Below are 26,944 nucleotides of genomic sequence, written 5' to 3'. Positions count from 1 at the left end.
GGTTCACATAAAACATAAAAGCAACAAAAGTTGCATTATAATATTCATTCAACATGCTCTAAAGTTTAATACATAATTATCTAAAAATTAAGGGTCCAAATTTTTTATAAAAACTACAAAGTATTTGTGATAAGCATACAACACAATAGGCAAGAACATTCTTTTGAAGAGAAAAAAAAATCTAAATTCTTTTGAAACGATTTTTTTTTTATAAATCTATATTTACCATAATTCTACTAGTTTTGCTTTTAACACGTATTATTTGAAATGGTAACTACAAACAGTATGAGAAAGTTAAAATATAAGTTCAAAAAATAAATTATTCAACGAATTAGAATTTCATATTTCATTTAGATGGAAATCTAATTTAATTGAAAAAATATTCTAGAATGCCTTATAAACATGATATATTTAATTTTATATAGTTAATTCCTTAATGAGTTTGTCTTATATAAGCTTAAATGAATAATTTTATCACATTTGACCCCTTTAAATTATTAAATATATCAGTTGATGTTTAAAGGAGGAAAACGAGAACTTCAAAGCTTCCATTCACTTTTTGAATATTTTTCCACAGCTCGGTGGGAGATAACTATGCTGCTAGATTTGCGGGAGAGGGAATGACCTCCAAAATACATTTTTAATGGAACTATTACAATAACTTTTGAAACGATAACATATTTTAGTATTTTGGGTATGATGTAAGATTTTTTTCCTATTAGTAATAACTTTTAAGGTGCTCTTCTCTAAAGAACATTTTTATAGTTGTTTGTGTAGACATCAACTCCTAAAAATTCTCGATCCATGCAAAATTTGATTTTTACGTTTTCTATCTTCTTCCATACCTTTCCCATTTTTCTTGTGTAGCTAATTGCTCCCCATTTCTATAAGTTTTTATATACTAAAAAACATGTATGGGTAGATCTCTCTACATTCGATGAGTGACTAAAAAAAGTAGTAGATATGAAGTTTAGGGCAAGTTGGGCAATTGAAACACTCAATTATTTATGATATAACTCTGAATTTCGAATATAGAAAATTTTAATTAAAAAGATAATTAAACAATATGTAATCAGTGCCGAGTTGATTAATCAAATTTAGTATGTGGCATTTTATTAATCGCAACAATTAAAAAAATACTTAAAGAATATGTAATCAGTTGGATGTCAGAGCGTTTCATTAATCGCAAAATCTCAGAAAGCTCTTCACCAAACACCGGCAAAGTTTAGGGCAAGTTGAGAAAGGGTAATGGATGTAATTTATCCTTTTCCTTCCCTATATATCATTGCTGCCACTTTCATCAACCGCACCCACCATCTCCATTTCATCAGTTTCAATTAGTTTCACTGTTTTAGCTATGGCTCTTCTCTTGAAACACATCCCTGAAGAAATAGTTGTTGATATCCTTTCGCGGTTACCTTTGAAAGACCCAGTCCGATGCAGAGCAGTGGCTAAGCCATGGCTTCAATTCCTTACCTTCTCCAAATTCCCTCAGTGGCTCCTCGAACGCCATATTTATTGTGATCCACTTATCCCTTGTCCTCATGACCAGAGCTTTCTCATTCTCCGTTTCGACAAAGATAGTTTCCTAGACAGCAGACTTGAGGGCAGGTTACTTGCTATGGGAGGAGGAAGCCAGGAAAGCAATTTTAAAGTTGCTTCTGAGATCAATTCCCCTCTCATCACAGGAAAAGTCTCTGTCCAGATCAAAACAGCTTGCTGTGATGGAATGCTGTGTTTGGCAATCCACGATGACGATTCTCTTGTTTTATGGAATCCAACCACTGGAGCTCATAAATCAATCCCTGTCCCTGCAAATTCTGGCTTGCCTGGAGGTGTTTGTGGCCTCGGATTTGATCCGTTAACAGAAGATTATAAAGTGGTAAGCATTCTGGATAAGAAGGCTATGCATGTTTTCTCTGTGAAAACCAACCTGTGGAAAAAATTGGGGATTTTCCTTTGACCTACAATTTTTTCGATGAGGGAATTCCGGTGAATGGCTGTCTTTATTGGACTGCAAAAAAGAATGCAGATAACACTCGCATATTTGGGAATTTGATTGTCTGCCTCAACCTCTCGGATTACAAGTTAACAGAAGTCTCTCTTCCACCGTATAGTAAGCAAGAGGGCGAGAGAGAGAAAGTACTGGAGAAACTGTCTGTGTGCTTGTAGGCATTGTGAACAATCAAATACATGCCGATGATTACTTGCTGAATCTGCCGATGATTACTTGCTTCAATTATCGTATTCAACCAAGGTGTTTCACCAAAACTGGAAGACTTGTTGTCTCTGTGGATAACAGAAAATATATGTACTTTGATACTCATGAAAAAAAATGTATGTACTTCGATGTTGAAGGTCTCGATGGTGGCCATCATGACAGGGTTGGCTGTCATAACAGTGTTGCCTATCATGACGGTGTTGGCTGTCATGACAGTGTTGACTATCATAACAGTGTTGTTTACACTGAAACCTTGATTTTTCCACAGGATGTTTCTTCAATGGAAGATATTGACTGAATGCAGTTCTTTTTTTTGAATATGTTTGTTTTTGTCATATGTATGGATGTAATCGTGTTATCTATGTTGTCAGTCTTATTTGTTTTATTTCTCTATGTATCAGCGTACTGTTTCTGAATTCATGATAATTTTTCATTTATTTATTTAATGTTTTTTAAGAATTAAACTATTATCAATTTCAAATTCATTAATTAGCAAATTAAAAGGGGATGCAGTACACACTAAAATTACTGAAGTTATTAGAGAAATTAGTACAATAGTGTTCCGATTCTGGCAGAAAGGTGGACATTGATCTACGTGACCTTGTTATATGACAGACGTTACCGTCTCATGTGATTCAAGCACTCTCTTTTCTCCATTGTGTTGTTTCGTGCATCAGCAGTTGATGTTGATCTACATGACCAAATAGTGCTATAAGCATTTTCATAGAATATTCTTTAAGTTGGATCGGACGGTTCCTATGAGCTATCCGAGTCTTAAGGAAAGTATTGATTCACGTGTCAATTATGCTCTCTAGAAATATATGGTATATTACAAAACTAGTCTAATAGAGAGTTTTTTTATATTTTTATATCCATTACAATTTATTAGACTATATTAGACTCTACCAATATATGTGTTCCAAAACCACACTTATTTACACAAATTCATCGCTTTGTAATTGCCGTTTATTCTGTGGAAGAAATGGCGATTTGCAAGACGATTCCTGGCGATTTGTGAAACATAAAACGAAGGGAGAACATAGCAAAATTTGGAAGGAATATGCAATTCAGGGATAAAACCAAATCAAAGGTAAGTTTTCTCTGACCAGGTAGGTTATAGGTTTATGTTTAACGTTTTGATTTTGTCGTGATTTATGGATTTTTATGTTTATGATTTATAGGTTTATAGGTTTAAGGTTAGTGTTGATAGATATATTGATGATTTTCGAACTCATTTGGATTGTATTTGTGTGATTTATTGGTTTATAACTTCTTATTTGTGGCTTCAGTGTTCATCTGCTATAAATGTTTTGGCTTCGCAATTACATCATTGCGAAGCAATAAACCCATAAACCCTCATTTAGACTTCATAAATTGGTGAATTGGTGAAGTCTTCTAATGATTTGTGAAGCCCTTTTCAGCAAAAAGGATTTGTAAATATGCAATTACGAAGACTTGTGACAAATTGTGAAGTCCTTTTTCAGCAAAAAAGACGCAAATAGGCAAATGTGCTAAGACTATGATGAATTGTGAACATTCAATATGGATTGTGAATCGCATTTTAGGTACTAGTTTGAAACTATAAATGAGCCTCACTATTGGACCAGTTTTATAAATTTCATCATTATTTGGAGTTTTTGAAGTATTTTAACTAAGTTTTACCATCTTCATTACTTTGAAATTTTTACCATCTTTTATTTGTAAGTTTGAGTTAAGAAATTAGTAAATCCATAATAAAGTAATAAAATAGAGTATATGACTAAAAAAAACATCATAACATCTAAAATGATCCAATTTTACCCGTGACATTGACTGATTATGTCAATTTGAGAAATAATTTATCAAACTGCCTTGTCAATTATTAATTTTGTTATCTCCATTGTACATGTACATCATTTATCACTAATCAGTAACAGATCATAAATATATATATATATATATATATATATACGTGGAAAAAAAATTAAGAATTTATATTATATTCTGTACGAGTTGAATAAAATGAAAATAAAATTCCGAATATTTCGTAATTCAAAAATATATTAATCTCTAATTTTTAGGGAAAAGTACAAAAATAAACCTTGTGGTTACATCTGTTTTCGAACAGCACCTATGTGGTTTAAAAGTTTGCAAAATGGTACATTGAGCTTCATTCCGTTAGCAAACACATACCAAATTGACTAACGGTGTTAAAAGTCAAAGGAAAAAGAGTTAATTTGGTCCTTATATTTATTTATTTTATAAACTAACCCCTCCTTATTATCTAATTATCACAAACAAACCCCAGAATAAAAAATAAAAATCAATTATACCATCTTCTCCTTCTCTTTAATTTCTTATTTTTTTTTTCTTTCTCTCTCTTTTCTCTTAATTTTTCTCTCTCTAAAATTAATTCAACCGCAAATGCAATTGTTCTTCACTTATATCAGTCGTTGTTAACACCATTGACACCACTTTTATGTCTATTAATCCCATTAGTATCTCCATTTCTTCTTTTACTGTTAGTTTTCTTTTCCTTATGCATTTTCGGGCTCGCCGGAGATCTTTCAGCTTCGTTTTCTTCTGCTCATTCATGAATTTGTAATATTACTTTCAGAAAAAATGATTAATCAATTATCCAATAAAAAAGAGGATGATCGAACTTACTTTTTTGTTAACTTTCTTCATTAGTTGGAGAAGGGCATGATCAACAGAACCTCTTCGGTTTCTTCTAGGAAAGATGTTAAAATCTGGCATGGTTTCTGCTCATCAGCCTTTAGAAAACTCATGAATGTTGCAATTCCTTCTTCCATTATCATCAGAAATGCTGATGATGAAATTCTTGACCTGAATCCCTCATCCTTTGGATCATCTTCTGAATCTATATCAATCAGGAAAACAAAAGCAATTAGTTCACATTCTCAATTTATTTGAAGATAATTAATCCATCTACGGCCGGAGGGACAAAAGAAAAAAAAATCGAATTGCCGTGACGAAAATGCACAAGGAAAAGAAAACTAGAGCCCGAAAATGCATCTAGAGTCGCCACTTGTTAGACGAGGTGCCGCGGCCTAATCTCCCGGGCGGACCGGGGGATGGACAACCTCATGGCGACGTAAGCGGTGATTGGCGCCGAAAGCAACCAATCGTGGAATCAAGCTGCTCCGCAGGACCGGAGCTCGGAGATATGGAAGAGTCGCCACCCACGAATGGGAAAATGAACACCGATCCCTTGCGGGAGACCGGTGTGGGTTCGGGAAACTTAGGTACGAGCCGAGAAGGCTAGCTTCTTTCCGGAGAAAGGCTACTAGGCACCCCGACATCGCCCGGTTATGAACCACCGGCCTCCTACTCAGCATGTTAGGCGATAACGGACTAATCGTATACTTCTTTAAGTTTAAAATTCATTTGAAACCCTTTTCTTTCTTTTTTTCAGAAACCGTTTTGAGCATATATTATTGGAAAGCCATACTAGTAAAGAATCACCCATTTATGTTATACATACACAGAGAAGGGGGAGAAAGAAGTGATTTATTTACAACTCCATTTACATGTCACGCTGTGTGTTTATTCTACACTAACTTATTTTCCCCAAAACGAGTTTATTTACATGGTTCGCACCTTAATCACCGTTGGAACGATTTAGGTGCGTTTTAAAACCCCGTTTGATGAAGTTTTACCCGAATCGCCGTTGGAACGACTCGAGTGTTTGAAAACGTTAGGATAAGAACCTTTTAATGAGAAAACGTGGTTAAATATACAAGTCAATATCATGTTGTACAAATCCTTTAAGAAAATGATTCTAAAACTCTATTATTCACAAAGAAAACGATTTTAATTATAATGTTCGCTTAATCCGCCGTTGGAACGGACTAAGGTTTTAAGACGTGGTGTTTTGAGAAATGATTTGAAATGTTAACAAAAACAACTCTATTTACTTACATTAGGAAACTCTAAAAATTCATTAGTTTAAATAATTATATTGAAAGCTCTCTTTTTGTGATTTATTTTCCTCCCTTATTTAATGGACTCTCTACCTATTATACTTGTAATAATAAACCCATTTAAATCAAGACTCATACTCAAATAAAGCCCATTTGAAACATGGACCCATGAATAGTCCAAAGGAATAAAGAAAGTAATTCTAGCATATATATATACATTTAAATCAAAAAAATAGAATAAGAAAATAAAAGTTTATACAAAAGAAACTATATGTATATAAAAATATTAGGTACAATATATCTATCCTTTAAAAATGTGAAAATAGTAAGTAAATCCTATAACTAAGAAAATAATATTCATCCAAAAATAATTTCCTTCAATAACCACTAAAATAATCCAAATATCCCAAAACTACATATATACATATCTATTAGAGTTTTAAATATCAAAAATAACATATACTAATATATATTAATTATTTCCCAAAATACCCAAGTAAATAATCTTCAAAATAGAATCTAATAGAGCCCAAATGAATAAAAAGAAAGACATATATATACATATACTTATATTGTAAAATAGAATAATAATAAAAAAGCATACAAATATTCTAAAATAATTACATATACTAAAGGTCTAAAATAATTTGAAAAGCATATATTACATAACTATACATATATATATTAAGGATTAAAAGCTTAAAAGTTAAGAAAAAGGGACTGAAATGGCATCTTTTACGTTTTGGCAGATTTACCGACGGAAAATCCGTCGGTAAACAGCATTTAGTGACAGAAATGACAAATTACAGCAGCACTCCAATATTCTCCAGATTTATTCGAAAGCTTTAGATTAAATCTAATTCAATCGTTTTGGATTTCCGAACTACCAAAAATGGATCATAGTCGAAAACGGAAGTTCCTAAACGACGTTTTTTATTTCAAATCATTATTTGGAAATTTCTTTTAAATTAAAAATTTGTAATTACAACGTTTTCGATACCCGAACTACCTTTTTATCGGATCACGGTTCGTATTGGGATATCAAAACGAGGTTTTTTATTTTAAAACAAAACCGAATTTTATTCAACACGAAATGGAAATTAAATAAATATGCTAATTAAATAAAATGTGACAACATAAATAAATAACTAAATAAATAAAAACTATATAAAAATAAATAGGAGAAGAAGATAAATAAAATAAAATAAAAGAGTGTCTAGTCCTCGGATAATACCTTAAATTCGGTATCTGACACTCGAAGCCGATTGATTCCACGAACCACGATCTTCCGTTTTTAATGAAAATTTAGTAAAAATTGAACTTTAGGAAATTTGGAATTTTTGAGAAAAAAAAATATTTTTCTCAAAAAAATTCACTCTCTCTCTCTAAAAATGTTTAGAGTGAGAAAGCTCTCTCCAAAAATCCTCCTCCTTTGCACTGGGATCCGTGCCCTTATATAGAAAAACGGATCCCGGAACTTTGGGCGACGCCCAAGTAAAATTGGGCGTCGCCCAAAGTCGTTGGGCGGCCGCCCAAGGCTTGTTGGGCGGCCGCCCAACATTTGTTGGGCGATCGCCCAACGGTGTTGGGCGAGCGCCCAACGCAAGGTTGGGCGCTCGCCCAACGCTCGTTGGGCGTTTGCCCGACGTGGTTGGGCGTCCGCCCGACGACCCCCGAGGCGTGCCTCGCGCTGTCGGGCGCGTGCGCCCCGCGGCCGCCGAGCGCGCGTTCCGCGCCGTCGGACGCTCACACGTTGCGGCCGCCGAATGCGCGCTCCACGCTGCCGGGCGCGCACGCTCAGTGGCCAACGAGAGCGTGCCCCGCGCTATCAAACTCGGGCGTTGCTCGGACGTCGAGAACGTGCCACTCGTGGTTGGACGCGTGCGTCCGACGGACGTCGAGCGCACGTCCTGTGCCGTCGAGCGGGCGTTCGACCATTGTCGACCGCGCGCCGGATGCCGCTAAGCACCCGCGCCATGGCGCTAAGCATACGCGAGCCACCTTACCGGCAACAGCGACCTGCCGTAATTTTCTTTCCTCTGACTCAGTGTCTACAGTTGCCCCTACTTTTCTATTTTGATAGTGATGTGTGTGTTTCGAAAACATTTTTTGCTAACATAACACATGCAATGTAAAACATATAAAAGTAAAAGACACGTAAAGAGTAGGAGGGAGCATACCTGACCTTCGCACTGCGCGTTCCGGTGTCGTCCTCTGATTCCTTCCATCGTCACCTTTGGAATGGCCGTCGATGAATGTTCTTTTCTCGGAATCTAGCGTACGTTGGTTATGGGTAAGAATGGCTCAAAAGCAATTTCGGTGTACGACCGTTAATGGGATGGCTCAAAAGCAACTCAGGTCTGCGACCGCGAGTAAGATGGCTCAAAAGCGACCCTGGTCCACGACCGCGGGTAAAATGGCTCAAAAGCAACTCAGGTCTGCGACCTTGAGTAAGATGGCTCAAAAGCAACTCTGGTCTACGACCGAGAGTAAGATGGCTCAAAAGCGACCCTGGTCCACGACCGCGGGTAAAATGGCTCAAAAGCAACTCAGGTCTGCGACCTTGAGTAAGATGGCTCAAAAGCAACTCTGGTCTACGACCGAGAGTAAGATGGCTCAAAAGCAACTCTGGTCTACGACCGAGAGTAAGATGGCTCATAAGCGACCCTGGTCCACGACCGCGGGTAAAATGGCTCAAAAGCAACTCCGGTCTGCGACCGTGAGTCAGATGGCTCAAAAGCAACTCTGGTCTACGACCTAGAGTAAGATGGCTCAAAAGCAACTCTGGTCTACGACCGAGAGTAAGATGGCTCAAAAGCGACCCTGGTCCACGACCGCGGGTAAAATGGCTCAAAAGCAACTCAGGTCTGCGACCTTGAGTCAGATGGCTCAAAAGCAACTCCGGTCTGCGACCGTGAGTCAGATGGCTCAAAAGCAACTCCGGTCTACGACCGTGAGTCAGATGGCTCAAAAGCAACTCCGGTCTGCGACCGTGAGTCAGATGGCTCAAAAGCAACTCCGGTCTACGACCGTGAGTCAGATGGCTCAAAAGCAACTCTGGTCTGCGACCATGAGTAAGATGACTCAAAAGCGGGGATTGTCTCTAGATTTTTCTACAACACTGTTGCCTGTATCTTCTTACTGGAGCTATCATCTCGGAGGTTCAATGGGAATGTGTTTTAGTCTGAAATGATATAGACTAATGATCGTTTTTCTGTTGACTGTCATCTGTATTTTGACTAGTGTCACTGTTTTGTAAAAATTGACTATTGTTTAGAGTTCATATCTTGGCAATGTTGTTCGTTGTCTGGGAGAAATGCAGGCTGAAACGGACTGCAAATCGGAGGTCTGTGCACCTAGTAATTAATTATTTACTTTTTACCTTTATGTCAAATCGTACTTCTTTCACTATTTACGGGAATGTCATTCCCTTTTCCTATATAAGGTGGTGGGGTTTCATTTCAACCCCACACCTTCTCTCTCTTCTTTCTCTCACTAGACTTCAATTTGGATTATTCTCGGGATGAATTTAGATGAATGGGATGGCACTAGAGGCATGGACGAGGCTTACGTAAACCTGGATAGAGTGGATACCTTCCACGACCCTACGACGCATTTGAGCAGGACACGCTGCAACGAGGTAAGTAATTTCTCACTTTTATTTGATTCGAACTCTAGGCTTTAGCATTCCTATTCGAACAGGATTTGCATGCTAACCCTTAGACTGCCTTAGAGGACTTTAGCAAGAAAACATGAATTCCTTTATTTACAAGTAGCACTTGTTGTAAGAACGCGCGCTATATGCATGTGAATAGTGACACTACAAATTTATGCATGCTAACGGTACAAACAACGTGAATAGTGAAGACGTGAATAGTAAAAACGTGAATAGTGCATGTGAATAGTAAAAACGTGAATAGTAAAAACTTAGCTAATGCACGTGAATAGTAAAAACGTGAATAGTGCACGTGAATAGTGAAAACACGAATAGTGCACGTGAATAGTGCATGTGAATAGTAAAAAACGTGAATAGTGCACGTGAATAGTAAAAACTTAACTAATGCACGTGAATAGTAAAAACTTAACTAATGCACATGAATAGTAAAAACGTGAATAGTAAAAACTTAGCTAATGCACGTGAATAGTAAAAACGTGAATAGTAAAAACTTAACTAATGCACGTAAATAGTAAAACCTAATCTATGCTCCTCGTCCCCGCAGACGAGGATAGATTAAAGAATTGACTAAACCCTACGTGAATGACCCTACAGGAGAGATTTTTACAGAAAATTAGTCCTAACTGACCAGATGTCTCTATGAAAGAATACCTAGTCTTAACGCGTTCTTATCAATTGCATGCTTTAGGAGCTGTATTTAAATTTTATTGTCTTGTTCTTTTTAGTTCATTGAGATTTCGGGGACCACCGCCGAGATTCACTCGTGGTACGATAGGCTAGGTGCCGCGGCGAGAGCCCGCGTTGCGTGAGTTGGGCTTCGAGCCTTTTATTACAGCGTTGCCCCGCACCAACGGGGTATGCGATCGTTTCGGCCTACGAGCCTTATGTGAGCGGTGGGTTGACTCGACCCACACCTTCCACCTTTCTTTTGGGGAGATGACCATCTCGCCCAGAGATTTCTCACTGCTGACAGGGTTGCGAGGGAGCAACACTCCTGTCCCTTTCCATTTCGATATGATGCGACCACGGGTCGACCTTGCTAGGCTCGCTGCCTTGATTGGACCGGGAGTTCGTCTTTGTGCCAAATCTACTCCAGCGAAGTTTATTTCCACCGCGAGCCTCTTGAGTCGGCGAGATTTCTGCGAGGCAGACGATACCGACTTGGCGGTTCGCAGCTTCTTAGTGTATACTCTGAGTGAGACGATTTTCTGCACGAAGGGTGGAAAGCTACATGCGGGTCTCATTCAGGCACTCAGCGATTTGGATGCAGCGGCTTCCTACGATTGGACGGGGGCAGGCTTAGCCTTTCTCTACAAGTTTTTGGATCTGACTTGCCGGAAGCGCAAGGATTTCGGTGGTTATACCTTTGCTCTGCTGGTACGTGACGCCTTCTTGACTTGCCCGTCTTATCTTCTTCTCGTTTTTCACACTCCTAGTCCTTGTTTTTACCGCAGGTGTGGGCGTATGAGAGGCACATCCTTCCCAGCCAGTCTCGATCTCGACCGAGAGTACCGAGGCCGCCTTTCATGACTCGATGGAGGGATTTTGACTTGAACGCCGAAAGGAGTTGGACGGTGCCACGGCTCTTAGATTGGATCGACTCGCTGACCCTCACACAGGTAGATTTTGCCTAATCATGCTCGGTTTTTGTTTGAGTCTTTCTGACTTTCTCTTTGTGCATTTTTTAGATTAAGTTCAGGTGGGACGACCTCGACTTCGGCCCCGATTATACATATGTATCGATGATCCAGGAGCAGCAGTGTGTGCTCACCAGCCCCTGCGTGCGGGCATGGTATTTAGGGGATCGAGGCATCACTGGAGTTAGGGACGCTCACTGGACACCGGGTGAGATCCCCGTCTCTATGTTCGTGGTGCGGACCATGCCCTTATCGATCGTTTGTCAGGACTTGACCCATCGGTTTGTTGGTAGAGCGGTGTGGATTCATGCTGGGGGCCGTGAGCCTTACTTATCTACTCTGCTGAGCGCGAGGGATGCCCCGGCGGCAGCGATGGAGGTGGATCCGGTGGCAGATGTATTTTCGAGGGAGGCTGTCGCGGCAGTCTTCGGTCAGGAGGAGGTCCCGGTAAGTGGTTCCACCCCTTTCTTATTTTACCTTTCATTCATGAGACGTTTAGGGGTTTTTATTGCAGGAGGGGTCCTGGAGGAGTGCCCATTTATCTGATTTCTTTGACGGTACTCGAGCTCAGACGCCTGTGTGCGAGCAGCCCTACTACGTCGGCGAGTCCTCCAGCGCTGCCCGACTGGAGAGGTCTTCCCTAGGCGTGCCCCTACCAGACTACGGGAGTGATTATACCACGATTTGCTATGACGAGTCCGGGGCAGCTTATGCGGGATTCGAGGCGGCTCCTCCTATCTTCTCCTTGAGGGTCCCATTTGATCCCTCAGACGCTTCTCTGACCACGAGGGAGACTTGTACGGATTACGTGGGGCTGTCTGGTTACCTACGAGATCGCCTCAGCTTGCGCTGCACTGATCACCTGGTATGTATCATTACTTTACTTTAGTGTAGTGGAATGTATGCATGTATGTATGATTTATGTTTTTGCCTATGCTGCTTTTTATCTGTTCTTTTTTCTTCTTTTTCTGTAGAGTGATCTGCATGCCCACGAGCGGAGGCAGAGCGAGTTGGTGCGGGAGGCCGACGCCCGGGTTGGTCAGGTGTATCAGGAGAGAAATGACCACTGGTCAGGGATGATGCGACGGGAGACTGAGGGTCGCCTTGCCGTCGAGGAGAGGGCGCGTGATGAGTCGATTAGGCACCTTGCTGCAGAGGAGAGAGCACGAGCTGCTGATGAGAGAGCACGCGCCTCTGATGAGAGAGCGCAAGTTTCTGATGAGAGAGCGCGTGTTGCCGAGGAGGCACTATCTGCGGAGCGGGCATCACACCTGAGAGATTTTAAGGACTATTGGGACTTCCCTCCGTATTAGGCTCATTAAGTATTGCTTTGTAGCTTTCATTATTACTTTGTAGCTTTTATTACAGTTTCCCCGATGTATAGCTGATGTATAGGGAGTGGGGTGGATAGTAGGTAGGCTTTTTGTGAAAAGTAGGATAGGAAATGTATAACTCGTGATTCATATTACCATGCATTCAGTAGATTATGATGATTCCAATCATTCTCGTCAAATATATTCATGCCTTTATTTATTTACAAACAACAGAAATACTTAGTCTCTTATACATTGTTTTTGTAATTGCTCAAGTCATAACTATTGTTACCAGGACCCGCCTTTTGGTTTTCGGATCCCGGCGATTTTTCTCCTCTCCTTTTACTATCCCGTAATTTTTAAATGAGTGCCCTTTCGGGTTTTCACCCATTGGGATTTCCCTTATTGTTGCATAGGTCGCCCTTTGCGGGTTTTCAACCTATCGGGAATTTTTCTTTTATTTTTCTTTTTTTTTTTTACGAAAAGTATTTCTTAAGCCTATCCAGGTTGGTAGGTTCGGAGAATTCCATGCCGTCCATTGTGGTTAACTTCACCGCTCCTTTGCTTAGTATCTTCTTCACGACGAATGGTCCTTCCCAGTTAGGCCTGAACTTCCCCCTCGGGTCGGTGTGCGTCACACGGATCTGTTTCATCACCAAATCTCCTTCTTTGATAGGACTAGTCTTGACCTTTTTATTGAAAGCCCGAGCCATCCTTCTTTGATATAACTGTACATGGTAAAGCGCTTCCATCCTTTTTTCATCAACTAGAGCCAACTGCTCATATCGCTTCTTCGCCCATTCCGCCTCGGGAATTTCTGCCTCCACTGCGATTCTCAACGATCGCTTTTCGATCTCAATCGGCAAGACTGCTTCTGTTCCATACACCAAAGAGAATGGCGTTGCACCAGTTGAGGTTCTAATTGTCGTGCGATAAGCCCATAATGCGAGTGGGAGCTGCTCATGCCAATTCCGATGTGATTCCACCGTTTTTACGAGAATCCTCTTAAGGTTCTTATTAGCTGCTTCTACTGCCCCATTAGCCTGTGGACGGTATGGAGAAGACCTGTGATGTTCAATGCCATATTCTCGGAAAAGATTTCTTACTTCCCCCTGAAACTGGACCCCATTATCCGTAATCATGTGATGAGGCACTCCGAACCTGGTGATCAAGTGTTTTTCAATGAACTTTCTCATCTGCTTGGATCCCAGTTTGCTAAACGACTCTGCTTCTACCCACTTGGTGAAATAATCGACGGCGACAGTAATAAACTTATGTCCATTTGAAGCGTTAGGCCTTACTTCGCCGATGATGTCAATGCCCCAAGCAGCGAATGGCCAAATAGGTGCTAGCACATGTAGTTCCATCGCCGGAAGATGACTGCAATCTCTGTGGATTTGACAATCATGGCATTTCTTTGCATACTCGTTACAATCTCTTTCCATGGTGAGCCAGTAGAAGCCTTGCCTTATGATTTTCTTTGCTAACACCGTTCCTCCCATATGGGCCCCGCAAATTCCTGAATGCACCGATTCCATCGCCTCGCGGGCTTCTCCCGCATCTAAGCACCTTAGCTGTAACCCATCGATGTGCCTTTTGTAAAGTAAGTCGTCGTGGATGACGAACTGCCGAGCTAACCTTCTAATCACTGCTTGATCCCTCGGTTCTGACTCTGCCGGATATGTTCCATTTTTCATGAAGTTCACGATATCAAAATACCACGATTTTTCATCTGCCCCTAACAGCATTACGTCCTCGTAGCATGGTTTGTGAGATCTTCTTAATACCAACGGTTTCGAGGCAAGGTTCCGGGGGTTGTCCCAAACTGACACCAAAGTGGCCAAAGCATCCGCCGCCTGGTTCTGCGCTCGAGGAATGTGATAGAAACGACACTCCTTGAATCTTTGTGCCAACCCTTCTAGCTGATCTAGATATGGACGTAGCCTTTCTTCCCTCACTTCCCAGTTTCCTTGTGCCTGTTCGATGATCAACTTGGAGTCACCCCAAATTTCGACATATGACGCTCCCAGTGCCGCTAATGACTCTAAACCATAAATGCACGCTTCATACTCGGCCATATTATTGGTGAGAGGGAAGGATAACTTCTTGGCCATCGGGATCCTTTCTCCTTCCGGTGAGGTAAGTAGTACTCCTACTCCGGCTCCATTCGAATTAACTGCTCCATCGAAGAACATTTTCCATGGTATAACTTCGATTGCGTTCAAGTGCTCATCGGGGAAATCATAGCTTACTTCTTCCTCTTCTGCATTCAGGGGTTGGTTAGCCAGAAACTCTGCCACGGCCCTTCCTTTGATAACCTTCTTCGTCACATATTCAATGTCAAACTCGGACAAAAGCAACAACCATCGGGCTAACTTCCCCGTCAAGGATGGAGTTCGGTACAAATACTTCACGGGGTCCATCCGAGAAATAATGATCACTTTATACGATTGAAAATAATGTCGTAGTTTCTTTGTCAACCATACTACTGCCACACATGTCTTTTTGATCATGTTGTACTTGAGCTCGTACTCCAGGAACTTCTTACTCAAATAATACACCGCGTGCTCCACACCGGTGTCTCCCTCTTGAGCCAACATTGACCCAATAGATCGCTCCTCGATCGCTACATAGAGGAGAAGCGGCTTCCCTAGTTTAGGCGGTCTCAGCACTGGCGGATTAGACAAATAGTTCCGGACGCTCTCCAAAGCTTGTTGACACTTATCATTCCAGATGGTGGGTTGGTCTTTCCTTAACAACTTAAAGATTGGCTCGCAGATTGCGGTGAGTCTCGCTATGAACCGACTGATATATTGAACCTGCCCCAGAAACCCTCTCACTTCTTTCTCATTTTTTGGCGCCGGCATCTCCTGTAAGCCTTCACTTTGTCAGGATCCACCTCGATTCCCTTATTTCCGATTACATAGCCTAAGATTTTCCCCGACGAAACGCCGAAAAAGCACTTCTTCGGGTTTAACCTTAGCTTGAATTCTGCAATTCGGGCCAAAAACTTCTCGAGCGCGGCAAAATGCCCTTCTCTTGTCTCTGATTTGACCATCATATCGTCCACATAGACTTCTACCTCCTTGTGTATCATATCATGGAACAGTGCTGTGGCCATTCTCTGATAAGTTGCCCCGGCATTTTTCAACCCAAACGGCATTACTCTGTAACAGTATGTCCCCCACTCAGTTGTGAACGAGGTTTTTGCTTTGTGCTTTTCGGCCATCTGAACTTGCATGTAGCCCATGAAACCATCCACATTCGTGTGTAATACACTTGACGCTGCACTGTCGATCAATACGTCGATATGAGGCAATGCGAACTCATCCTTGGGGCATGCCTTGTTAAGATCTCTGTAATCGACGCACATCCTCACTTTGCCGTCCTTCTTCGCAATTGGTACCACATTTGCGACCCAAGGGGGATAGTCGATCACTTCGATGAATCCTGCTTCTAACTGCTTCTTCACCTCCTCCCTGATCTTATCTGCCCATTCGGGTCTCATACGTCGGAGCTTCTGCTTTACGGGCTTTGCTTCGGGATAAGTTGGAATGCGGTGAGTTACGATAGATTGATCAATTCCAGGCATGTCTTCGTATGTCCAAGCGAATACAATTTCGTATTTTTTAATTATTCTCTCAAATTCTTTTCTCTCTTCAATAGTTAATGCTTGAGCAATTTGTATAAGTTTAGGATTTTCATCCGTACCAAGATTGAAAGTTGACATTTCTATCGTATTGATTTCAAATGTAGGTATGTTATATGAATGAGAATGCATGGAATGATCATGATCAACATCAAGCAAGTAAGCAAAATCAGAATTCATTTCATTGATAGCATGGGTGATTACATCATCTGATTCAAACAAAGCAGTAATACAATTTTCATCATCAGGGTCTTCGGACTTCTCATGAATTTTGGAGGTACTAGGCTCATCTCCCGCTCCTGCAGTTGCTTCAATGGTGATGACTTGCTCCTCGGCATTCAAATCCAGCATCATAATCTCCTCGACAAAGCAGCTCGCCTTTCCTTTGCCCCAGTCGGCAACATCATTGAAGATTTCGAACCCCGACAGAATCTTCCCTTCTGTGCTAGTCCATGCCTCGGGGGTCCCTGAATACGCCTTTCCATGCCCCTCGTTCACGAAGTACTTCCTTAGGCCCACTTTTCCTTCACCACTCACATTGGGCAGACCTCCCTGCTCATATCCCAAACCCCTCCGGGTTTTCTGACTCGTAAAGTCCGGAAATTCTGGCAACCCCTGATGGTGTGCTCCTAAACCCATTCCTGGGATGAAACCTCCCTTCATCATCTTCACCACATCGGTGGTCATGCTGGACTCATAAATCCCGGAGACTTGGAATCCGGAGAAAAGCTGTGGCTCAATTCCCAATGCTGCCACCGAGCTTAATTTCTCAGCTCTGATCGTCACTATCTCCTCCCCGAAGGGGAATTTAATCATTTGAATGAGCGTGGAGGGCACACCTCCCAACTTATGGAACCACGGGCGTCCCAACAGTACAACAAAGGTTACCGGGATATCCAGCACCGTGAACTCAGTTTCTTCTTCATGTGGCCCTACTTTCAACTTGGCCTTGAAGACTCCCTCAATGTGCCTACGGCTGTCATCATACGCTCTAATCACAGTTTCAGAGGCTGTCAGGTCTCCTCTCTCCACTCCCAACTTCGATAAGAGTTTCATCGGACAAACATTAATGGCCGATCCATCATCGACCATCACGCAACTAGTCTTCTTTCCGTTAATTTCCGCTCGGATATACAAAGGCTTATTGTGAGCCTTCCCCTCTTCTGGGAGATCCTCGTCAGTAAATGTGATCTCAGTCTTCTTTCGGGCCATAATTGCCCCTACTAGCGCTGCCGGCTCAGTATCGGTGGAAATAACCAGATTCTGCAATTCTTTCATCAAGTTCTCACGATGGTACTTAGAATGGCATAGAACTTCCCAGACTGTAGACTTAGCTTGTGTCTTCTTCAACTGCTCCAGAACTTGGTCATCGGGCTTAGGAGCCGACCCTTCTCCAATCTCAGTTTCTATCATAGGTGCCTTTCCCTCGGCCACACGACCTGATCTCGTCATTACCGCGATTTCCGGCTCATCATCCGATTCGTCCCAAATGTTAATAGGAATCCTGTGATTGGCATCTTCCTCATCCGAAGAACTCTCCCAAATGTCCACGACCATTAAATCCATGACGTGAGGAACATTCGGATTCAAGTAAAAGGGATCCGCCGATCCATACAAAGCCCAACCTATCAACTCATCATAGTCACGGAGGGACACTCTGCTCATCCTTCTTGCGGCCAATGGAATAGCACCTCGTTGTATGCACATAAGCTGCACCTTATTGCTCATTGTTTCGTTACACTGTTCATAACGTCGTCTCCACCTTCTAGCATAATCCACAAACGGTTCCTCGGGGAATTGCCTGATCCTATCCAGATCTTCCAGGGATCCCGTCCATGGAACATACATCTCATATCTCGCCACAAAAGCATTCCTAAGAGGTATCCAATGACCCATTTCTTCTTCTGATAGGCCCTGATGCCATAACAAGGCTTCTCCCATTAAAGTTTCCGGGAAATGTTCATGAAACTCACATTGCGGAAATCCGGCATCATACATATGATTGCGGAATAACCTCGCGTGCTCAACAGGATCCTGGTATCCACCATACCTAGGCATCGCTAACACCGCATCAGGCGTTTGGTAAGACGGGGAATCAAGGGTTTGCTCCGTCAGCATCCATACTATATACTCATTGATAAATCTTTTCGTCATTGCCGCCCAATCGGTCTTAACATACATCGGCAACGACATGTACCACATTAACGGTTCACCCATCAATGAATTGCAAAACAAGCTAGTGATCTCTTCCTCTTTAAAACCCAAGGGTGCCATAGCCGACAAGTAGAAGTGAAGGTGCTCCATAGGGTCCTTATTGCCGTTATACTTACTAACCCTCGGTAACGGACGCTTGATAGGTCCAATCTGCATCGCAAAGCGCTCCGCAGTTCTGTCTTCAGCTCTTTGGTACTTTTCTAAAAACAAATCCGACAACCGATCCCAATCGTGCTTGCAATAATTGGGTAATGAGTGGAACCATTCCAAAGGTTCGCCTACCAGCGAGTGGTGGAACCATTGAGCAATTTCATCTAGTCCGAAGGATTCAATAAACATGTCGTGCATATATTCACGCAAGTGCACCTCGGGATCTCTTCCTCCACTAAACAAACCCAAATCTGGCACAATAGTCCGAGACGACCCTTCTCCGGTCTCTTCAGCACTATCCTCATCATACGGTGCTCCACCATCCGAGCCTTCCCCCATCGGTTCATCCTCTTGTTCTTCACCAAGGAAGGACACATACAGACCATTTCCTACATTGCTCTTTTCATCGGAGTCCAACAACTCCTCTACATTTTCCTCGAAGGATTCCATCACTATAGTTTCTGTCAAGCCAACTCCGATCGTACTCACCCTATGATTAGGCAATGGATTACGCCTAATGGAAGGGTTCGCTGACGAAGGATCAGCTATCTTCTTCTCTTCGATTAAATCCTGGATTTCATGTTTCAGCCTCTTACAATTCTCAATTGTATGCCCATAACTGCTGTGGAACTCACAATACCCTCTAGCCTGTATCTGCGGAGTAGGTTGAGCTTTGTTATACGGGGTAAGGGCTTTCAACAATCCCTTTTTCTGCAGACGCTCAAAAACTTTTGCGTAGGTCTGATCGAACTTGGCGAACCGCCTCTTTTCAATAGCATTAAGATCAACCACTTTCACTGCTGCGGATTCCGTACTCGCACTAGGCCCTCCGGCACTATACCCAGACTTCGTCCACTTGGTATAAGCTTTCTTTGGCTCTCCATCCCCTTCAACAGTCAAGGCACAACTATACATCTGATTGAAATCAATAAATGGCATATACTGCAACTCATTCTTGATATACGGCAACGTGTTGCCAACCACCATTCGGATCTAATCCTGCTCGAGCGGCTTTTATTTCATCACTGCGGCCTTAGCCCTCCATCTTTTCACAAAATCGGAAAAGGATTCCCCAGCCTGTTGCTTAGTGCTCTCTAGCTCTTTTAAAGTGACCTCCAACATGGTGTTAAAGCTATACTGAGCGATGAATGACTTCGCTAACTCCTTCCAATCCCTCTTTGTCACCATCAGCAATGCATGGAACCATGTGAGGATCGTGTGCTTCATCACAGCAACATACTGATTCATGTGAGCGGTGGGATCTTCCGTTCCATCGAACTTTTTCATGTCAGGGAGCCGGAATTTCAAAGGCAAAGCTGTTGCCGACAAACAATTCTTTAAGTTATAGAAGTCCTGACTTCCGGAACTTCCTCCACGCAAGTCCTGCACTTCCTGTGTGATGTGTTGCTTCCACTCCTCTTCCTTAGCTTTCTCTTTCTCTAACTGTTTTCGGATATAATCCTGATAATCCTCCTCATTCCCAAAGCGAGGACCATCGTTCACCTCATTCTCAGCACGCTTACTACCACTCTTGTTGTCCTTCAGTGCTAACTCCGCTAGCTGGGCCAAGATCGCAGCCAGCTGATCATTGATATTGTTCACAGAATTCTCCAATTCAGCCACTTTCTCGTCGGTCGCAGACATACTGACGAAAGACTGAGTATACCCAGACGAAGATGATTCAGAAGCCACAGCTACTGATTCTGAACTGTCTACTCGTAGCTGATCAAACTGTCTGACAAGCCGATTACTCTCGCGAAACCACAACCACTTAATGATGACGTCTGTGCGAACGGTATCCATTAGTATGTATGCGTGATTTTATATGCATGATTTGTGGTGTGTGCGTTTATTTATTTACGATTATAAGATAAGAAAAACAAACGTTAGTTCTATTTACACGTATCACAACATCTCTCTTCCACCCTTATTCCTCCACACACTCGTTGGTCCAGGTCTCTTTCCTAGGATTTTGGTTTTTGGCTCACATTGCGGTCCAGGGGACGCGTGATGCCGTCGATTATTACGGGAAATTAAATCATCCATCAGACAATACAGTTCGTTTTAACGTATCCATGTTCGGTGACTAAGAAATCGACCAAGTTGGATTGTCCTTTCAGAATAACTCGTCTTTTGTCCTTTCGCGAGACGCTTTAATTCGGGTTTTGACTCCCTTTGAGCGCATCTCAGTTCTTAGACGTGGTTCGAGTTATTCTTCTAGTCCAATCGTTTGTTATCGTGTATGATTCGTTCCCTTTTATTTACGTGGATTCGTGTCTCGATTTTTGGATTACAACGGGATCTTTTTGGATCTATCGAGAGACGTAACCATGCGTTTATTCAGTGATGGAATCACTTTTTTATTTTATTTTAGGGAACGGACTCATCGCGTAACGTGTTTGTTCTTAGCACCGAGGATCCGTTTGCTCATTTTGCTACACGAAAAGACGGCGAGTCTTATTTGAGCGCACGGTAGTCTTTCGGCTAACAACAATCTCTTACTCTTTCCGATCTACGGGATATATCACCTTAGTGTGGTTATAGAAAATCAACGTTTCGTTGAATCGCATGTTTATTCGAGGCGAGGATATCACCGTTCTCTTTCCTTTAGGCGTGAATTAAGCCAACACGTATATCGGGCCATATTTCTTGCAGTTTTGGTAACGGTTGAAACGACCGAGCCGTTAGTCAAAACCCGCAGTCTCGTCCATATGGCGCAATTATATGGTTTGGCTTAATTCGGCTTTAAAGTTTTAAACGGGGTATATACTCGTTCGAGACATGTATTCAACGGCATTGGTTTATTTTCTTTAACTACTCTCGAGATTGAAATATATCGTAGACTCGGAATGATTTTGGTCGTTTAGTTTATTTTTTGCTTTTCTTTTCTTAGTCACTTCTGCGGATACGTCCATTTCTCTTTAAGAACGACACGGGGCATAACGTAAAAGCTCGTCTTTTATTTGGAAGGGACGGGCTACTCGTGCGAAACTTTTCACGTTACGACAGGGTCGTTCGAAACAGAAATGTTCTTCGTTTTCGTTTCGTCATGATCTCGTTTTATCCTAACTTATTTAAAGAATGTGAATAACGGCTACTGTTAATATAGTCTTTTATATCGAGATGTAACTATCCTTAACACCGAACCGGTTCATACTAATACGTGCTTACGTCATAACACATTTCCTGAATATGTGCCTTCGTCGGGACACCGAAAGGGACAAGGCGGGTCGCACATGTTCATTCATATGAGATGACTAAGTCGTCTTTAGTTCAAATTGTTTCGATGTTTTAGGGTAATTAGTATGTCGATTCACGAGTATATATTAACACATCGTCTCATTTTCTTTACCTACTTTAGGATTAGACACGTATCGTGGCGGTTTGAAAACACGAATTGATTCATTTATCACATCAAAAATAGTAACAGGTAATCCTATGAAAACTTCTAAGGCTACTATATGCTGACACGGCTGACAGCGGGACCTCACAGGACCGCACAAATTCGCCCCTAACGAATGGATTGGGACCCTTTGGCGCCTTACTGTAAGGGGGAACTTACACTAGCCTCTTTTGAGCGACGAATGGACTCTCGCTAGAGGTTTCGCGGAAATTACCCAAAGGGTTTGCAATAATGCACATGAATGCATACGAAAAGAAGTAAAACGATCCGTCCCCGTTAAGGGCTTAATACACGCCTTCCGGAATCAAATTTCTCGCTTCCCCAGCAGAGTCGCCACTTGTTAGACGAGGTGCCGCGGCCTAATCTCCCAGGCGGACCGGAGGGTGGACAACCTCATGGCGACTTAAGCGGTGATTGGCGCCGAAAGCAACCAATCGTGGAATCAAGCTGCTCGGCAGGACCGAAGCTCGGAGATATGGAAGAGTCGCCACCCACGAATGGGAAAATGAACACCGATCCCTTGCGGGAGACCGGTGTGGGTTCGGGAAACTTAGGTACGAGCCGAGAAGGCTAGCTCCTTTCTGGAGAAAGGCTACTAGGCACCCCGACATCGCCCGGTTATGAACCACCGGCCTCCTACTCAGCATGTTAGGCGATAACGGACTAATCGTATACTTCTTTAAGTTTAAAATTCATTTGAAACCCTTTTCTTTCTTTTTTCAGAAACCGTTTTGAGCATATATTATTGGAAAGCCATACTAGTAAAGAATCACCCATTTATGTTATACATACACAGAGAAGGGGGAGAAAGAAGTGATTTATTTACAACTTCATTTACATATCACGCTGTGTGTTTATTCTACACTAACTTATTTTCCCCAAAACGAGTTTATTTACATGGTTCGCACCTTAATCACCGTTGGAACGATTTAGGTGCGTTTTAAAACCCCGTTTGATGAAGTTTTACCCGAATCGCCGTTGGAACGACTCGAGTGTTTGAAAACGTTAGGATAAGAACCTTTTAATGAGAAAACGTGGTTAAACATACAAGTCAATATCATGTTGTACAAATCCTTTAAGAAAATGATTCTAAAACTCTATTATTCACAAAGAAAACGATTTTAATTATAATGTTCGCTTAATCCGCCGTTGGAACGGACTAAGGTTTTAAGACGTGGTGTTTTGAGAAATGATTTGAAATGTTAACAAAAACAACTCTATTTACTTACATTAGGAAACTCTAAAAATTCATTAGTTTAAATAATTATATTGAAAGCTCTCTTTTTGTGATTTATTTTCCTCCCTTATTTAATGGACTCTCTACCTATTATACTTGTAATAATAAACCTATTTAAACCAAGACTCATACTCAAATAAAGCCCATTTGAAACATGGACCCATGAATGGTCCAAAGGAATAAAGAAAGTAATTCTAGCATATATATATACATTTAAATAAAAAAAATAGAATAAGAAAATAAAAGTTTATACAAAAGAAACTATATGTATATAAAAATAGTAGGTACAATATATCTATACTTTAAAAATGTGAAAATAGTAAGTAAATCCTATAACTAAGAAAATAATATTCATCCAAAAATAATTTCCTTCAATAACCACTAAAATAATCCAAATATCCCAAAACTACATATATACATATCTATTATAGTTTTAAATATCAAAAATAACATATACTAATATATATTAATTATTTCCCAAAATACCCAAGTAAATAATCTTCAAAATAGAATCTAATAGAGCCCAAATGAATAAAAAGAAAGACATATATATACATATACTTATATTGTAAAATAGAATAATAATAAAAAAGCATACAAATATTCTAAAATAATTACATATACTAAAGGTCTAAAATAATTTGAAAAGCATATATTACATAACTATACATATATATATTAAGGATTAAAAGCTTAAAAGTTAAGAAAAAGGGACTGAAATGGCATCTTTTACGTTTTGACAGATTTACCGACGGAAAATCCGTCTGTAAACAGCATTTCGTGACAGAAATGACAAATTACAGCAGCACTCCAATATTCTCCAGATTTATTCGAAAGCTTTAGATTAAATCTAATTCAATCGTTTTGGATTTCCGAACTACCAAAAATGGATCATAGTCGAAAACGGAAGTTCCTAAACGACGTTTTTTATTTCAAATCATTATTTGGAAATTTCTTTTAAATTAAAAACTTGTAATTACAACGTTTTCGATACCCGAACTACCTTTTTATCGGATCACGGTTCGTATTGGGATATCAAAACGAGGTTTTTTATTTTAAAACAAAACCGAATTTTATTCAACACGAAATGGAAATTAAATAAATATGCTAATTAAAAAAAATGTGACAACATAAATAAATAACTAAATAAATAAAAACTATATAAAAATAAATAGGAGAAAAAGATAAATAAAATAAAATAAAAGAGCGTCTAGTCCTCGGATAATACCTTAAATTCGGTATCTGACAGTCGAAGCCGATTGATTCCACGAACCACGATCTTCCGTTTTTAATGAAAATTTAGTAAAAATTGAACTTTAGGAAATTTGAAATTTTTGAGAAAAAAAAAAAATTTCCCAAAAAAATTCACTCTCTCTCTCTAAAAATGTTTAGAGTGAGAAAGCTCTCTCCAAAAATCCTCCTCTTTTGCATTGGGATCCGTGCCCTTATATAGGGAAACGGATCCCGAAACTTTGGGCGACGCCCAAGTAAAATTGGGCGTCGCCCAAAGTCGTTGGGCGGCCGCCCAAGGCTTGTTGGGCTACCGCCCAACATTGTTGGGCGATCGCCCAACAATTGTTGGGCGATCGCCCAACGGTGTTGGGCGAGCGCCCAACGCAAGGTTGGGCGCCCGCGCCCAACCAACGTTGGGCGCTCGCCCAACGCTCGTTGGGCGTTTGCCCGACGTGGTTGGGCGCCCGCCCGACGACCCCCGAGCGCACGTTCCGCGCCGTCGGACGCTCACACGTTGCGGCCGCCGAATGCGCGCTCCGCGCTGCCGGGCGCGCACGCTCAGTGGCCAACGAGAGCGTGCCCCGCGCTATCAGACTCGGGCGTTGCTCGGACGTCGAGAACGTGCCACTCGTGGTTGGACGCGTGCGTCCGACGGACGCCGAGCGCACGTCCTGTGCCGTCGAGCGGGCGTTCGACCATTGTCGACCGCGCGCCGATGCCGCTAAGCACCCGCGCCATGCCGCTAAGCATACGCGAGCCACCTTACCGGCAACAGCGACCCGCCGTAATTTTCTTTCCTTATTATACGCTTATTATTCTTTATATTTTTTTTTTGTTTTTCAAAACTTCCGAAATCAGTCGCTTCAACCGTCTTGTTTTCAGGTTTTCGTCACAGGTCCTCCGACTCAGTGTCTACACCAGTGTTTTCCAAACCGATTTCAATGGCAAGACCGGGAAGAAGGTATGTTATTTTGCATTTTTGGAATAGGTTTTAATGCTTCTCTTTCTATATTATGGTTTTTTTTACTTCTCCTGTAATTTATTAGTAAGGTTTATACCTTATTGTGTTTATTTGTTAGTTCCTAGCTTCGTTTTCTTAGAATAATACTTAGAAATAGTTAAAATCAGTTCTATGGTCTTAAGTTTGCAGAAACAACCAATTCACGAATATGAATTTACTTCGCGAAAATCGCAATCTATGAAGGAAAATCACATTCGCGAACTGGCATAGGCATATGAGATAGGTTTCGCATATTATAAATTCGTGAAGTCAAAACCATATATGCTAATTCGCGAATCAGCTTCTCAATTCGCGAATTTCATATTTTGCAAAGTTGTTAGGTACTTGACTAATTTGAACTACTTTGTGATGTTGAAGACTGGTCATTCTAAGTCTGATTCCAAAAAGAGGAATAGGACATCAACAGATAGGAAGAGTATCAAAGGCATCACTTTCAGGTGCCCCTACACCTTGGATACAAAGGCTACTATCACAATTCGCTCTGATGCTGAGGTGATGAAGAAAGTGAAAGAAAAATTATCAACAGTGTAGTTGGACATATTGAGGAAAACATGCCTCGGGTATTTTGTGGACTTCGATGTGTATTCATTGTCAACTTCTCTATGTCATTGGGTTTTTACAAGGGAGATCAAACCGGAAAATGGAAAATATGGAGATATGTGGTTCAACATCAATGGGGTTGAAGTGAAATTTGGTCAGCGTGAATTCGGAATCTTGTGCTGCTAATTGCTCCCCATTTCTGTATGTTTTTATACACTAAAAAACATGTGTGGGTAGATCTCTCTACATTCGATGAGTGACAAAAAAGGGTAGTAGATATGAAATTACATCTCTTAGCATTTGGGTAATTTTCATTTTTGGATTAATTTGAGCGATTGAAACACTCAATTATTTTGATAGAAATTAGGACGAGACAGAACTTGGACAGGGTGAGCACCCATGGCCCAAGAACTGACAAACCCGCAATATATAAATAAAAGAAAAAAGTGAGTGTTTGAATGAGAGAAGATGAAGGAGAACAAACAAAAGAAGGGAGGAGAAAAGAGAGAAAAAATCAAGAAAAACGCAATTGTGAAGCTCAATTATTTATAATATAAATCTGAATTTCGAATATAGAAAACTTTAATTAAAAAGATAATTAAACAATTTGTAAGTGCCGAATTGATTAATCAAATTTAATATGTAGTATTCTATTAATCGTAACAATTTTAAAAATACTTAAAGAATATGTAATCAGTTGGATGTCAGAGCGCTTCATTAATCACAA

Source organism: Euphorbia lathyris, chromosome 2 (assembly GCF_963576675.1).
Source record: "Euphorbia lathyris chromosome 2, ddEupLath1.1, whole genome shotgun sequence".
In the NCBI taxonomy this organism is placed as follows: Eukaryota; Viridiplantae; Streptophyta; class Magnoliopsida; order Malpighiales; family Euphorbiaceae; genus Euphorbia; species Euphorbia lathyris.
This window is presented reverse-complemented; position numbering follows the sequence as displayed.